The following is a 13,554-nucleotide window of genomic DNA, read 5'->3' as shown; positions in this document are numbered from 1 at the left end:
AGACGCATGTTGCATTGCGATTGCATAAGAAAATTATTAAATAAAGAGTATTCTCTTGCCGATGCATTAAAATATCATATTTAGCTTCTACGAGATTAAAATGAACGTTTAGCATAATATAATCATGTACGTGAAATATAATATTTCAGTACAGATAAAAATACCTTAAAATTATGGTAAATATATATGAGCATAAAAAACGGCGGATAAAGTATGATTAAAATGGGTGCATATATTTCCTCAATGCGTTTATCCCTATTGAATATATTCATGAAATGTAAATTTCCGTCGAAAAACGCGCAATGAATATCTATAATCTTTGGTATGACAAGGGTCGCAAACATGGCAGTGCCGACTGTTGGTTGAAAAAAAGTGTGTCAGTTTGCATATAACTCGTGACATGTGCGGTGGTCCCGCGTGCATGCTGCATGCAGCTGCATCTCGCGCGCACGTACCAATCTCTAAACAATTGTACGGTCGTCTATCGTAAGCTTTCGTGTCTTATCGTGCAACGCTTGACACGTACGTACTGAGATTAAGCTCGCCACTGAAAGTTTCTTCCAGCTCGCACATAGAAATATCTATGACTCTCCTGCTATCTCTCGTGGCCGCGCAATTCTCTCCCCGTGGCCATTATGTGTGCGCCAATGAATGATGCGTCCCACGGACAGAAATTTGCAAATACCAGCGTGCATTAACAACGTCCACGCAAATGTTAATTGCGGGAATCTTATTAGATTGTCTGCCGAATTAATGGAGAGTATGATATAAATGTTACGTGCATAATCGGTAAGGAAATGCTTTAAAAATGCGTCTAAAAATCGCTGAGATTTGCATTCGCGTTTCGGATATATCGGCATGCTACGTCACGAACGCTTGAAATATTCGCATCGGCATGCTCGCATACAATCTCGTTTTATCCAATACTTTTGTTGCTATTTGTCGACGCTAGGTATGCGGTGTACGCGAGTCAGCTATGCGTATTAGGAATTTCAATGTTATGCTGTCGTAATTGTCTTTCGGATCAAACACCGCGAGCAACTCGGCTATGCATATATATACGTGTTTTATCTGCGGTGCCACAGTGTGACTCACTCAAGAGTATGCAATCAATGTTGTTGATTGTGAGACGGCCAAGAAGATCTAAATTTTAATAACAGATGCGCCGGGGAACAGGTTAGTCATGAAGAGAATATCTTTTATGAAGCATCGAGGAAGCATCGAAGAAAATATCTTCGAGAAAGGAATCTTCTCTTTATCAAAAGGATTTCATTCGCCTATAATACTTACAATTATAAGGTATCCTACTGCGCGTGTATATCTCTATAGCAATTGCGCGTTGTAATTCATCTCGATGTAATACGCGTGTAGCCTACAGCGAGATATTAACACGCAAGTAAGTAATGCGTTTGAAATACATTAAATCGCGCTCATAACGGGATGATATCGTTTCTAGTTGCAAAAATATGAAGCAGTTAACTCGTGCAACCTTAGTAGTACACGTGTGCGCGTGAATATTATACCCGCTGTGATTTTCTATAATCGAAGTACGTGACCGCCGGCGTAACTGGTCACTCGGAAGGATTGCGTACGTATGCGCGATGCTTAATAGAGATTTCTTTTCGCGTCATAGCTTCGTCATTGCGCTGAGCCGGCGCGCGAGAGCCTTCGAGAAGAATGAGTTTTCTAGTTTTTTTCTAAAAAAAAAAAAATTTTAATTATATTTAAGAAAAAATTTATGAATCCTTACTGCGTTGTTGTTTATCGCGCAAACAAAGCAAAAATATCGTCGTTAATAATTATGAGAGTTGCTTAACGACGACGTTCTTTTTTTTTCTTTTTTTTTCAGCGCGCTTTTTTTCCGTCCGTACTTCGAACTGACTGAACATCGAACGAATGAGAGCTGGTAACGAGTTGCGCGAGAAATGCGTTCGCGCGCAGTACCATCTTCGAAGGGGCCTGAGGAAGCCGCGGTAAGACCGCCGCGTTGCTGCAGGCGAGCTACAAATTATCAGGTACACGTGCGTTCGCCGCGACCTCGCACTGCATAAATTTTTACGCCTTGCAAGGATCTCACGCGATGCAACCCGATGCCTCCCTAACAACAAGGCGACATTAACATTCATGCCAAAATAATAATTTACCCGGCAAATTGCTGTGTATACATGTCGATAATGACGATGTACACCGTCCCCGGTGTTGTCCGCTGCCGCACCAAATCTGCTTGGGAAAATTATGCAGTCCGTCTGGCCGCTCGACAAAATGTAAAGGGTCAAAGAATTCTTGGACAAAGGGTCGGAAAAAGCGACGCAAGATGCGGAAAATCGTGCGTCACTCTTTCGTTCGTTCAAAGAGACAAAGCTGAATATACAATGTAGAAATGCGAATTGAGTTATACGAGCTGGGTGACCAGCTTATCGAGAGGAAAATATTGTAATTCTTTTCCCTGTATTCCCCTCGACAGTCCAGTTGCGGTGGTGCCGCGTGACTATGCGTACCGTCTAAGATTACTCACCGGATGCTACGTGCGCCGCTCGACACTGCCGATTGCACAATTGCATCGTTCAGCGCGTACAACGCATACGTTATACGTGCAGCGAAGTATACGCTCGCTCGAGTAGTCATCGTCGTAGGTACTGTCATCATCATGGTCGTCGTCGTCGTCGCCGTCGTCGTCGCCGTCGTCGTCGACGCGAGTCCTCGCGAGTAATCGTGACTCAATCGCGAAGGCACGTACGGCTAATTGGTCGTTTGCATGAGAAAAAGAGATTTCCGGTGGTACCACACGGCCGTGCGAATCGAATCCAGTACTCAGTGAATGGAGACCTTGCCGATCTCCTCCGTATTAATATGCAATCATTTGTCACACATCTTGAGAAATTAAGAGAGATAACGCAGCGACACGGGCGCTGGTCGCAACAAGTACAACGTGTAATTGCAACACTTTTCATACGTAATTTATGAGCACTTTGACAGTGTATGTTTCGAGTTAAAGTGATATTATGCAGAAATCTCTTAATGTATACACAACTTAAAAAATTGTTCATTTTGTTTTTAGGTATCTGTCTACATTTTTTAATCAACCAATATACAATAATTTAAGTACAGAGATTTAATTTTGATTTAATCATAAAAACTAATATCAAACTAATACTCGTGCATCTCAATTGAAAAAAAAAGAAAATGTTTAAATATTAGACATTTGCTCTTTTACGTAGACACGTAGAACAGCTTTTTATTTAAAGTTATTGATTGCTCTAAAGTATTATTTTGTTTCAATTAAAAAACACATGTAGCTTTTTTACAAAATCACAAAAATTAATGCTTAAATATACAATTATGTAAAAAGTAAAAAACTACGAAATTTCCTATTAGAAATATCACACATAAAAATTGTTTGCGAAAGAAATTAGCAACGTTTTAGTATAAATCGTAATTCGCAAACCAAATTTTTCTGTAAACCGTAATCCTCTGTGTGTATACAGTATCGATTATAAATCTAAAAAAAAAATATGTCCTAAGCTGAAGCAATGAAAATAATTCAGCTGGAGCAAATTGAAACGTCAGACTTACTTGTGAAAGTAAATTAATCGAAAGTAACCTTGACTTTTTAAGCAACATCACGGCTTTACGCGCGCAGGCTGTGAATATGTAACTTATTGTTAGACGGCGCAAGATAGCGTTGAAAATATTTCCACGAGCACCCATGCATAGATGACCTCGTGCGAGATCCCGTGTTTCACGATACACGGTATGAAGTGAATATTTCTTGTAACAGAGAGATGTATAGGAAGTGGATAAAAGTGAATCTAAGTAAAAAAATTCCGATACACACGAAGCAGGCTTTGGTAAAGGTCACGGACGCGAATTTCGAAACGCGCTAGTCAGTCCCGCGATTATTCCGTTACGGCTGGAGCGTGGGCGAACGCTTGCGCGTTGAAAGTATTGGAAATTGCAACGAGAACCGATTAACGTTCATGTCTTGCTTATTATCTTCAAATTTAGCTAATTAGAGATTATTATCCTTCATCAATATCCGGTTATTCGTGTAATCGATAATGATGCACATTTATTGCTTTTTTAATTGTACGTTGTGGATATACGTCTCTTATACACATATTACTGACAATGCAAGTTAAAAATAGATAATAGTATAAGATATGTATGAATGTACATTTTTAAAAGTGTGACTTCATAAATTAATTACACTTTATTTACTTCATAATTAAGAGTAAAAATAATTTCTGTGAGATATGCATGATTTTAGCTTACAGTAAACAATTTTTCCGATATGGTATAATTCCAATATTATATAAATTGATCAATAAATGAGCATTGTAAATAAACAAATTTGTTTTTATTCTTTTTGCCGTTCAAATCAGCTCATTGGTTTGAAAGAGGTAATCATTTCAATGAATGCAATTCTGAACGTCGAGTATGGCAATCTATTTGGCACACCAATTATCGTATTTTCATTCTCGTAAATAAACACCAGTCGCACGTATGTGTGCGTGTATGTCTCTGAAACGTGAGTTCATCAAAATTATACCGGTTGCAACAGCTGGACTAAGATTGCTTGTTTCAAGGTCTTCAACTGACTAACTGTACGCATGTTTTATCTCATAACCCAGTCGAAGTGGCTTACGTGAATCACACTCTCTACATAAAAAAAGACTCCTCTTGTCTTCGTCAGGCTTATTGTGCCCGTTTCATATTCAACATTATTATGTGACTAACATGCTCCATCGCGACTTTCACGCATGAAATAGTCACGGAGTCAAGCGACACGACGCGATGCAATGGTTGCGTAAGCAGATACAGTCTAGCACGTGACATTCCGAATTCGTCGGGGCTACCAAAGCAAAAGGTAGGAGAAGAGGAGAGGTGGTTGAGAAGGCAAACGAGGTCGAGTGACCCGCGCGCGCAAGAACGGTCGAATGCAGCCGAAATCGCGAGCGGCGACGGCGGAGGAAGCGCGGGGATGTAGGTACGAGTTGGTATATTTGTTGCAAAGTGTCGTGTAGCGTCGGCTGTTGCAAAACAGGAAAACACGTTACGCGTCTGACGCTAATGTGATTTGCGGAACGCGGTAGGTACATGGAGAAGTGAAAGGGGGCCAGAGAGACCGAGGGAATCAGGTGGCAGGAGAAACAAGACAAGAGAGTTCGCGCCATTGTATCGTCCCGTTTAAAACCGAGGAGAAACGTCGCGGTGAAAAAAAAAAGTGTCCCGCGCGTAGGTGGCCTCTTAACGCAACGCCCGAATTTTCCACACGACTACGCCGATAGAGACGTCGCATTGTTCCCACAGGAGACACAGTGACAGGGGAGAACGGCGAAGAAAAGATGAAAAAGCGTGACGTACGCATTCATAAGTATGAGATAATAAGAATTGCCAGTTTTCCTAATCAATGGTTAGCGATTTATATAATAATGTGCAAAGCTTAAATGCTTAAATATAATAAAAGTTAAAATATGTTTAATAACGTCGTTTGATATTTTAGTATCAAGAAAATCGCTTGAGAAATCGCAGGAAAATATAAGGAAAATATTTAAATATAAAAAATACAAGTGATAATGAGCGGTATAAAGCAAATAATTTAAATGTCAAATATTTTAAAAGACATTTAAAAACCATGTTTCGTGAAAAGTTTATGCATATTCTTTACTTACAAGCGTCAAGCGTATTAATTATTTTTCTACTCAACATTGTCTTCTCCAAGGACGTCGATATGTAGCCAATATTGAAAATAGATCATGGTATCGACATAATTTATTGATACTTCATTTTCAGTATCGATACTTGGATAGTATCGAAGTAGGCATCTCCAGTATAAGGGCCTCTTTACGTAAATGCGGTCCGCGAGTGCGGTACAAAACCGTGCGCGCACGTGCAAGTGCTACGTCTTGGTTGTGTGTGTGTGTGTTAATACATGTACACGCGCCTATGTGTTTCAGTTCGCGTATGCACGAGAGTCGACGTTAACCGACGACCGTTTCGATATACACGGCACGTACCGGCGATGTATCGCCTGATCGTGTTCCCAGCGCGACGAGGAAACTTTTCACAGCCCCGGAGCCCGACGTGCGGCCGTCCTCCGCCGAAAACGCTCGACGAGACGTTGGCGTGTAAGTACGTAACGGAATCTCGTGTTTTTCATCGGGATGTGGAAACGCCCCGAGATTCCCCGGGTCTCCTTCTCTGCCGCTATCCCGAGGGTCGCGGATTAGGAAAGTTTCACCCGGTGAGGCAGCTAAAGGGCTCGAGGAGAAATACGAGGAAGCGTAAATAAAAAGATACACGGAAAACAATATTTCTCTGTTCTCGTTAAAATACTATGTATTTTGACGTTTGCAATCCTTGTTTCAAATTGTTTCTCGTGTTTACAGTGTACGTTGTAATAATTAATTTCTTAGAAATGTTCTCTCTTTCTTGCTTCGAATCCTATTCTAATTATGTATTTTATAATTGAAAATAAATTCTCGAATAAAAAGCTTGAAAATAATAATGTGTTATTTGTTACAAAAATTTTATTCGTAAATAAATAAGTATAATCAAAGCTTTTATATAAACAAAATCCTCATGAAATTGTAAAGAGACTCTTACATTCCATTTTAAAAAAAGTTTGAAATGTTTTGATAAAATGTTTCAATAAAAAAATTGTGCGTTACCTGATATTAAATACGCGATTAAATTTAAATTTTCAAATATTTAATCACTTAATCACTTTTTAAGGGTTTTTTAGATTTGAAAGACCCTCTCTCTTTTTCTCTTTCTCTTTCACGCTCTCTTATGAATTAAAACCAGTCTCTCATGGAATTGACTTTATAAAAAATCGCAAGAGCCTGACAATTCGGAGTGCACTCAATGTACCGTGCATGAAGCATCTATCCGCACCAATGCTTAATTAACACCGTTAACATGGACATCGCATACACTCGGGGAGATTTTTAAATCTATATCGCTGTCGTAGCCAGCCAGCAACGATTTTCATGTAAAATTTAAATGGTTTATACAGATGTAAACAGTTACGATTGGATTTGACTCACGAGTGCATTGCACTCGTCTTTCGGCGCAATTGTGTAATGTAATTATCCATGTATTTTCCTATGTTGTGAAAAATATGATCGGTAAGATTTGGCGTGCACAATATTTTTTTGGAAGGGGTCAGTCGTGGTAGCGAAAAGGCCGAAACGTGTCCATTAATAAAAGCGTTGGAAGTACTCTTCTCTCCTTACGGAGGCGATAACGATCGCTCGTATATTCCAGCCGCGATGAAAAATGGACGAGAGTGCAGGCTGGTGCGTCTCGAAGCGGTCCCTGGAGGATTTGCGAGGGTGGGATCCAGCCGGCTCTCTTCGCGCGGCGATATACGAGACGGGAGTGCGGAATCTGCCGGAACCGGAAAGCGTGTCATCGTCTGCATATCAACGAACGGCGCGCAGCGCGGGGCGGAAAACGCGCGAGGGATGCGCTTTAATAGTGGCGCATTTCCAAGCAGCCATGTCGGCTTCCCGTACTTGTGTACGTACGCGCACACAGCCACCTCTGCGGATCCGATGCTACGAGAGGGAAGACGAACGGCGCGGCCCAGCCAACAATCGCTTCGCTTCACGCTCGACTGGAGAGCGTCTTTTTTCATTTAACATGCAAGGTGTTCTTTGACGCGCGAAAGCTGTCGATTCCTTCCGCTGTTCCCATTGCGACGTGGCGACTTAGCAATCTGAGCATCTACTTGAGAGAACGTCTTGCCTTTATCGTCAATCGTACTCCGATATTACTGATGCTCAGCGACGATGCCGATCGAGCTTCCGAGCTTCTGAGCTTCTTCACACCGCGAAACAGATTCCCGTTTCTATTACTCCACGAGCTTTCGTGATCGTGTAACGTAAAGACGTCTCGCGCGCACCCGATGCACCGATATCGTATAGTCCAAAGTAGTTGGATACGCGTCTTGCGTATCGATAGCGCGACGATCGCTAATATCGCGCGGCGATACGTAGTGATAGGTGGCAGAGAAACGGAGGCGCGTTGTTCGTCGGCATCGCCCGCGCGCGCGTCTATCTTTACGGGCCACTTCAAAGTGATTGAACCACCACGAAGATCGCGTCACGATCTATTCAGTCGCGTCTGAACGCCGAGTACATCTACGTATACCTTCGGGCAAAGTGTGGCGAATGGGTCTCCTTGGAGCATGAACGCCGGCATGTTGATTTTTATTGGCTCTTTCTCGCTCGCGCATTTGCTCCGCGGCCTCGTTCGCGCAGAGTGCACTCTGTCCATTGTTAAGTAGATTTATACGATGTACCGATGACTATCGGAAACCGCATCTGCGGAGTCCTACACTTATTGCCTCTCCATCTTCCTTTTCGCCCTTCGCCTCTTTATCCCTCTCGCGTCTCACTCCCGTCCTTACGATTTGCGTTACGCTCTTGCATAAGCTTTTCTCGACGACGTCGGAGTAGTTCTTCTCCCTTTGCTATTCCATAGCTCACGTTGAACGTGAACACTTTTAGCAAATCGTTCGATTCGATTCGACACTTTTGTCCTGAGTTATTCCATTTCGCTCGAGAATTTCAAGTGATCGAATAGAAGAACTCACATGAAAGATAGAGAAATGCGTATTTTGATCGTCATAGTTATGTTAAATGTGACACGCACATTTCCGAAAGAATTGCTTCAAAAAATTACACTTTTTTTACATAATTTACAAAAGTATTGGATTTAGATTAGTACCTATGGCTGCTTTCCCACAATAAATTTCACAAATTTTTTAAAATATTATATCATATAATAAACAATTTTTCTTTTTCGAACGTGATATAAGCGTATGTGTACGCCTAATGAAAAAAAATTTAACAACTGTCTTATTTTTATCTACTATTATTTTAGAAAAACCAATTTTTTGTAGAAATTTTTGAACATGAATAATGCGGTAGATAAATCACCTCGGACATCCTAAAAATTAAATTGTCAATGCTGAAGTAATTCTCCAAATCACGATTAGCACTGATTGAATGGAAGATTTATAGCCGCGGAGAGCAAAGAGCCGTGAGTGCATTATGACGCAGTAATTTCGACTACTCACGATTTCTCCTGCGTACGTTCGATTGCAACAAGAACTTCTCGCAGCTCTCTCCCTGCCATTGTCTCCGTCTCTTTCTATCGCTTGCTCGTTGTGATGCTGCGTTCATCGTTTGCCGATATTTCGAAAGTAAACTTCTACGAAACTTCAGCAGTAGAATCTAATGAGACTTCTCGCGCTGGCGTGAGAACTTTCCTCCTCGTTTCGTCGTAATGAAGACTGATCAACAGTGAATCTTATTTTTAGTCCTCTCTTTTAGCTTTTTCTAAACTTTCTTTGATATATTCGATGACAAAATCGCAAAGTTAAGATGCACTATGAATCGATATATTATTTACGTTTTAGTATTAGACCCTTGAAAAACTGTTAATCGCGTTTGTCAATACTCTCCGTTGCGACGCGACGTAGCTACGTGAAATGTTATTTGCTGTCATCGGAGAATTGCCGCACGAAATATAACCCTCACTAATTCCGTCGTCGCTTATAACGATGTGAGAAAACACAAAAACATGGGCGCCGAGCGCCGTCGAGAAATGAGGCGTTTAATTCCTTCGTTCTCGCGCTGTGCACGTGCCGTGTACGAGCCATTAGCTTCAATCGCGCGGGAGCTTACAGTTTCCTGAAGGATCTCGTCTTCCCTCGGAGAGGACGATTTTTTAATCCAAATTAATGCTTTCAGCAAAATTACAAGAAAACTTGTAACTTGCCAGCCCTATCTGTGTGTCCACAAAGACTTTTTCCTCGTCTCTCTCTTAACTTATCTGCTAATCAATAATTTTATCGTATCTCGTTTCAATACAAAAAATAAAAATCGATTTCGTTGTCTTTGTAGTTTTTTCTTATAAGACGCCTTACTTAAAGGCTGTTACTTTTTTTTCTTGTTAATGTCGAAAATTTAATATCCATCTAACTAAAAACCATATTTTGTGTCAAAAAGCTATTATTGTTTGCAAAAATGTTTAACGCGTATGTGTTACACATTTAACAGAATTCATTAAAACTTGAATGCATATTGTATTGTAGACGCGACTGGAATATGATATACAAGAAATAATGCGTGCGCGGACATGAATTCTAAATTTTGAACAAACCACGAAATCGATTTCAATAAAATTTAAACAACATGTCACGTAACTGACATAATGATATCGTACGCAAGTTTGCAACTCACAAATAACACGTATAACATGTTGTAACAGTAATAGCTAAACATAAATATAGTTTCGCGAATGCGAGCGTATAGTTATAAAATTAATCAATTTTTTCCGTAATCCGATATTACCATGCCATTGTCTTAACTGCAACGTAATATTTTTGAAAGCATATAAAAATATTTTGTAAATAAATCTGTAATGTACTGAGTTATGCACGCTGTTAAAACAGTGATCTGTATTAATTTCAGCATAACAGCCCTCCAAATTAAAAAGTTCTCGTCAAATTAAAAAGTTCTACAAACTTGTAAATTATGAACGTTCGTATTACGTTGGAGGTATAATTATCTCGCCAGAAAGTAAAGAACGTCTATGAAACAGTTATTAAGTATATTTTATTATGAAAATCAACTAGAAAATCCCATGAATAACGGGAACGCAGTGTGGTGCTGGTCTGACAAAGCGTAAAATATGAATAGCGCATATCTTTTAATCGCACTGCATTTTATTATATCATTTTCAATTTTCGCACGTGCGCCGCTAACAGCTGTTTGCTTCGTACACGGTTCGATTTTACGTATTGACAATCGTACGATGACAATGGGGAGCGAGCTTCATTGAACGTCGGCGAATGACGAGGTTTATCGCTCCCCGGGACGGCGCGGCGCGTGCAATCGCGTTAGGAATGCGAGTACGCACGATGTCATTTCCTTCGATCAAGGGACCGTGCTTTCATCCAGCTCGTTCCGGAGATCGTTCGTTTGGTCTCGTCTCTAATGCCGGAGCAATGACCTTGCCGCATTTCGCCGTGCAAACTGCAATTCATTCGACTCTCCCGCCCGATACGTCGTGTGTATCGCCGGAGAGATGCACCGTGGAGGTCTCTTGTGCAATCTGCAGCCGTTGCAACGACCGCTCAAGAGTGAGCTCGGCGTGGATCGGACTTAATCGCTTTAAAGATCGAGACCGTGCTTAAAGAGGATATGTCAGATTTGCCACGGTTATCCGTGAGCATGGCTGATTCGATTTTTTTTATATGCCGTGCAGATTTATGCATTAACATTATGAGTAATGCAGAAATGTGTGATAAAAGAGGTAGACTTGAGAATTTATACGTTTGCAGGTTAATTTAGCATGTAAAATATAATTAATGGGAAATAAAATTAATTTGATTGTGCGTACAATGAAAAATGATTTTTATAAGTGTATTAATGTAATTGAGATTCAATCATTTTAAATAAAATTAGGTAATATTTATAATTGTTTTACAAAAATCATAAAGTGGTTGAAAAATAGACACTATTCATTTCTTTTTTGTAACATTTTGTTACGTTCTCATTATCACAGTTTGCAGAATTTTCCAGTTTCATAAAATATCTTATAGAAAGATATATTGAAAACGTTCTTTGTGATTAATTACAAATGTATTTAATACGAATCTTTCCTTTATCAGCAGAATAATACGCAGATTGATTTGATAAAACTTTAAACTGTGGTAATTGTTTAAGTTATCATTGTAAGCAATAAAATCACAAGATTTATTCGATAAGAGGAAAATTAAATTACGCTTTTTTCCGAACGTTTGTAAAGGTTTACGGAGTAATCGGCAATGCCGCTCCAAAGAAACAACCAATACGCGATAAATTCGCTCCGCAGGACGCAAATCTAATTACTTTCCGAAGCATTCGATCCGTCGAGGCTAAAGAACGCAGCCAATCTATTTCTGGTAATTCTAGTTATATACATATACGTGCGCGCGCGTGCTACCGCTGCTTGTAGAAATTCGCAGTTTGATGAATGCGAATTCCACGCGATCGCGAGCAATTTCCGCGTCGCGGCAAAACAGAGATTGTGATTCTGGCATGAGTCATCTCGAGCATGCTACACTATCGTAACTGCGACCGTAGCTCATTGAGCACGTTACTGCTGCGGTGCTCGATGATTACATTCCAACGACTTAGGAAGTTTTTGTTATTGCGAATCTGGCCAAGTGTGATGGTGTGTGTGTGTGTGTGTGTGTGCATTATATACGTGGGCATGATCGCGGCACGAATCGACGATGCTATGTTCGGAGAGTGCGCTCATTCGAGAGAATACTAGAGCTGAATTAATAGACAAGGGAGAAGGAGAATAATATTCAGTGTTTATTTTCTTTCTCATACGAGGGGACTGTGAACTTACTGGACCAGACAGAAGGATTTCCGTTTAGAAATATCATTTCCGTTTCAAATATCAGTCATGAATTGAAATGTGTCACTTTCGAGCTGTAAGGATGACTTTTCTCTATCTTGAAGAAATGCAAATCATAATATTCTCTTTGAAAATTATTCAAAAAGAGACTAATAATTCTCGAAGCAAGTCATAACAATGGCTAGTTCATCATAAAGAAATAATAAGAGGGCAGAATTACATGAACGTAAACCTGAATTGGAGTTGCAAAGCTCGGAATAAAAGTCACTCTGAGCAGGTTGAGATAAGTTGACTGTGTGCCCAATGGGACAAGAATAGAACGCGAAGAGAATGAAGAGAATTGTCGAGAATCAGTCTCTCATAGGGGTCTGCGGGCGCGATTGCGATGGTCTCTTACTCCGCCCTTAACGAACCTTTAATGCTTGCCATAGCACGATGACGAAGGGTCCCACAATTTCGTGGCGCGGCGGTCGAAAGTGACACCGAATTCCCCGGCATTTAACCCGGTGCGTTAACCTTTCTGAAACCGAAGCAATTGCACTCATTGTCGGGAACGGTGGCTAAAGGGAGTAATGCGCAATGGTTGAGTGGCGCAGGCTGAGGAGGAAGAGGAGAAGGAGGATGGAAGAATGGGAGAGGGATGGGTGATTCAGCGTTTAATTGGACATGTGCTTTTTTATCAGACCTTCCATTCTGACCGCTCCGAGTGTGGGTGCATCTGATCTGGATGCTGGCGCAAAGAGACAAGAAAATGAGACAGAGAGAGAGAGAGAGAGAAGTATTAAGGCCTTGGGCGAGAAGAGGGCTGAGAAAGGGACAAGCGCATCACGTGCGACATTTGCCCTGCCCGTACTTGCACTCCGTGTTTCGTTCCACTCCTTCGCTCGTAAAGTATGCACACGCTGTCGGTATGCGTGTCACGCGGCACCCGCGGAAGGTTAACAAATACGGTCAACGCTAATTGACTTTTTAACTGCTAATTAAGCCTCGCGGCATACTCAGCCGTGATAACATTATGCCTGCCACGACCAAAAAGGAACGGCGAATACCGCAGAGCTTTGGTGCACGTGTATTTTTAAGGGACGAAAATGTCTTGGTGCAAAGCTGGCTTCCTAATCCTCGGACACT

The 13,554-nt window shown here is 40.9% G+C and overlaps 1 long non-coding RNA gene across 3 annotated transcripts in view; it reads left to right on the top strand.

Annotated features, from left to right (window-relative positions):
• Positions 1–408: 408 nt before the first annotated feature.
• LOC120358622 overlaps positions 409–13,554 on the top strand; it is a 28,048-nt gene continuing 14,902 nt past the window's right edge. The window contains exons 1-3 of one of the 3 annotated variants that reach the window (XR_005575504.1): positions 409–789; positions 953–1,299; positions 1,850–2,015. This is a non-coding gene — a long non-coding RNA (uncharacterized LOC120358622). Of the gene's footprint in view, positions 790–952; positions 1,300–1,849; positions 3,401–13,554 lie in introns of those variants that run through there. The other 2 variants (XR_005575505.1, XR_005575503.1) reach the window with 2 other exon arrangements.

This window comes from Solenopsis invicta, chromosome 9 (genome assembly GCF_016802725.1).
Source record: "Solenopsis invicta isolate M01_SB chromosome 9, UNIL_Sinv_3.0, whole genome shotgun sequence".
Taxonomy (NCBI): Eukaryota; Metazoa; Arthropoda; class Insecta; order Hymenoptera; family Formicidae; genus Solenopsis; species Solenopsis invicta.
Note: the sequence above shows the minus strand (reverse complement) of the source record. Positions and strands in the feature narration are given on the sequence as shown.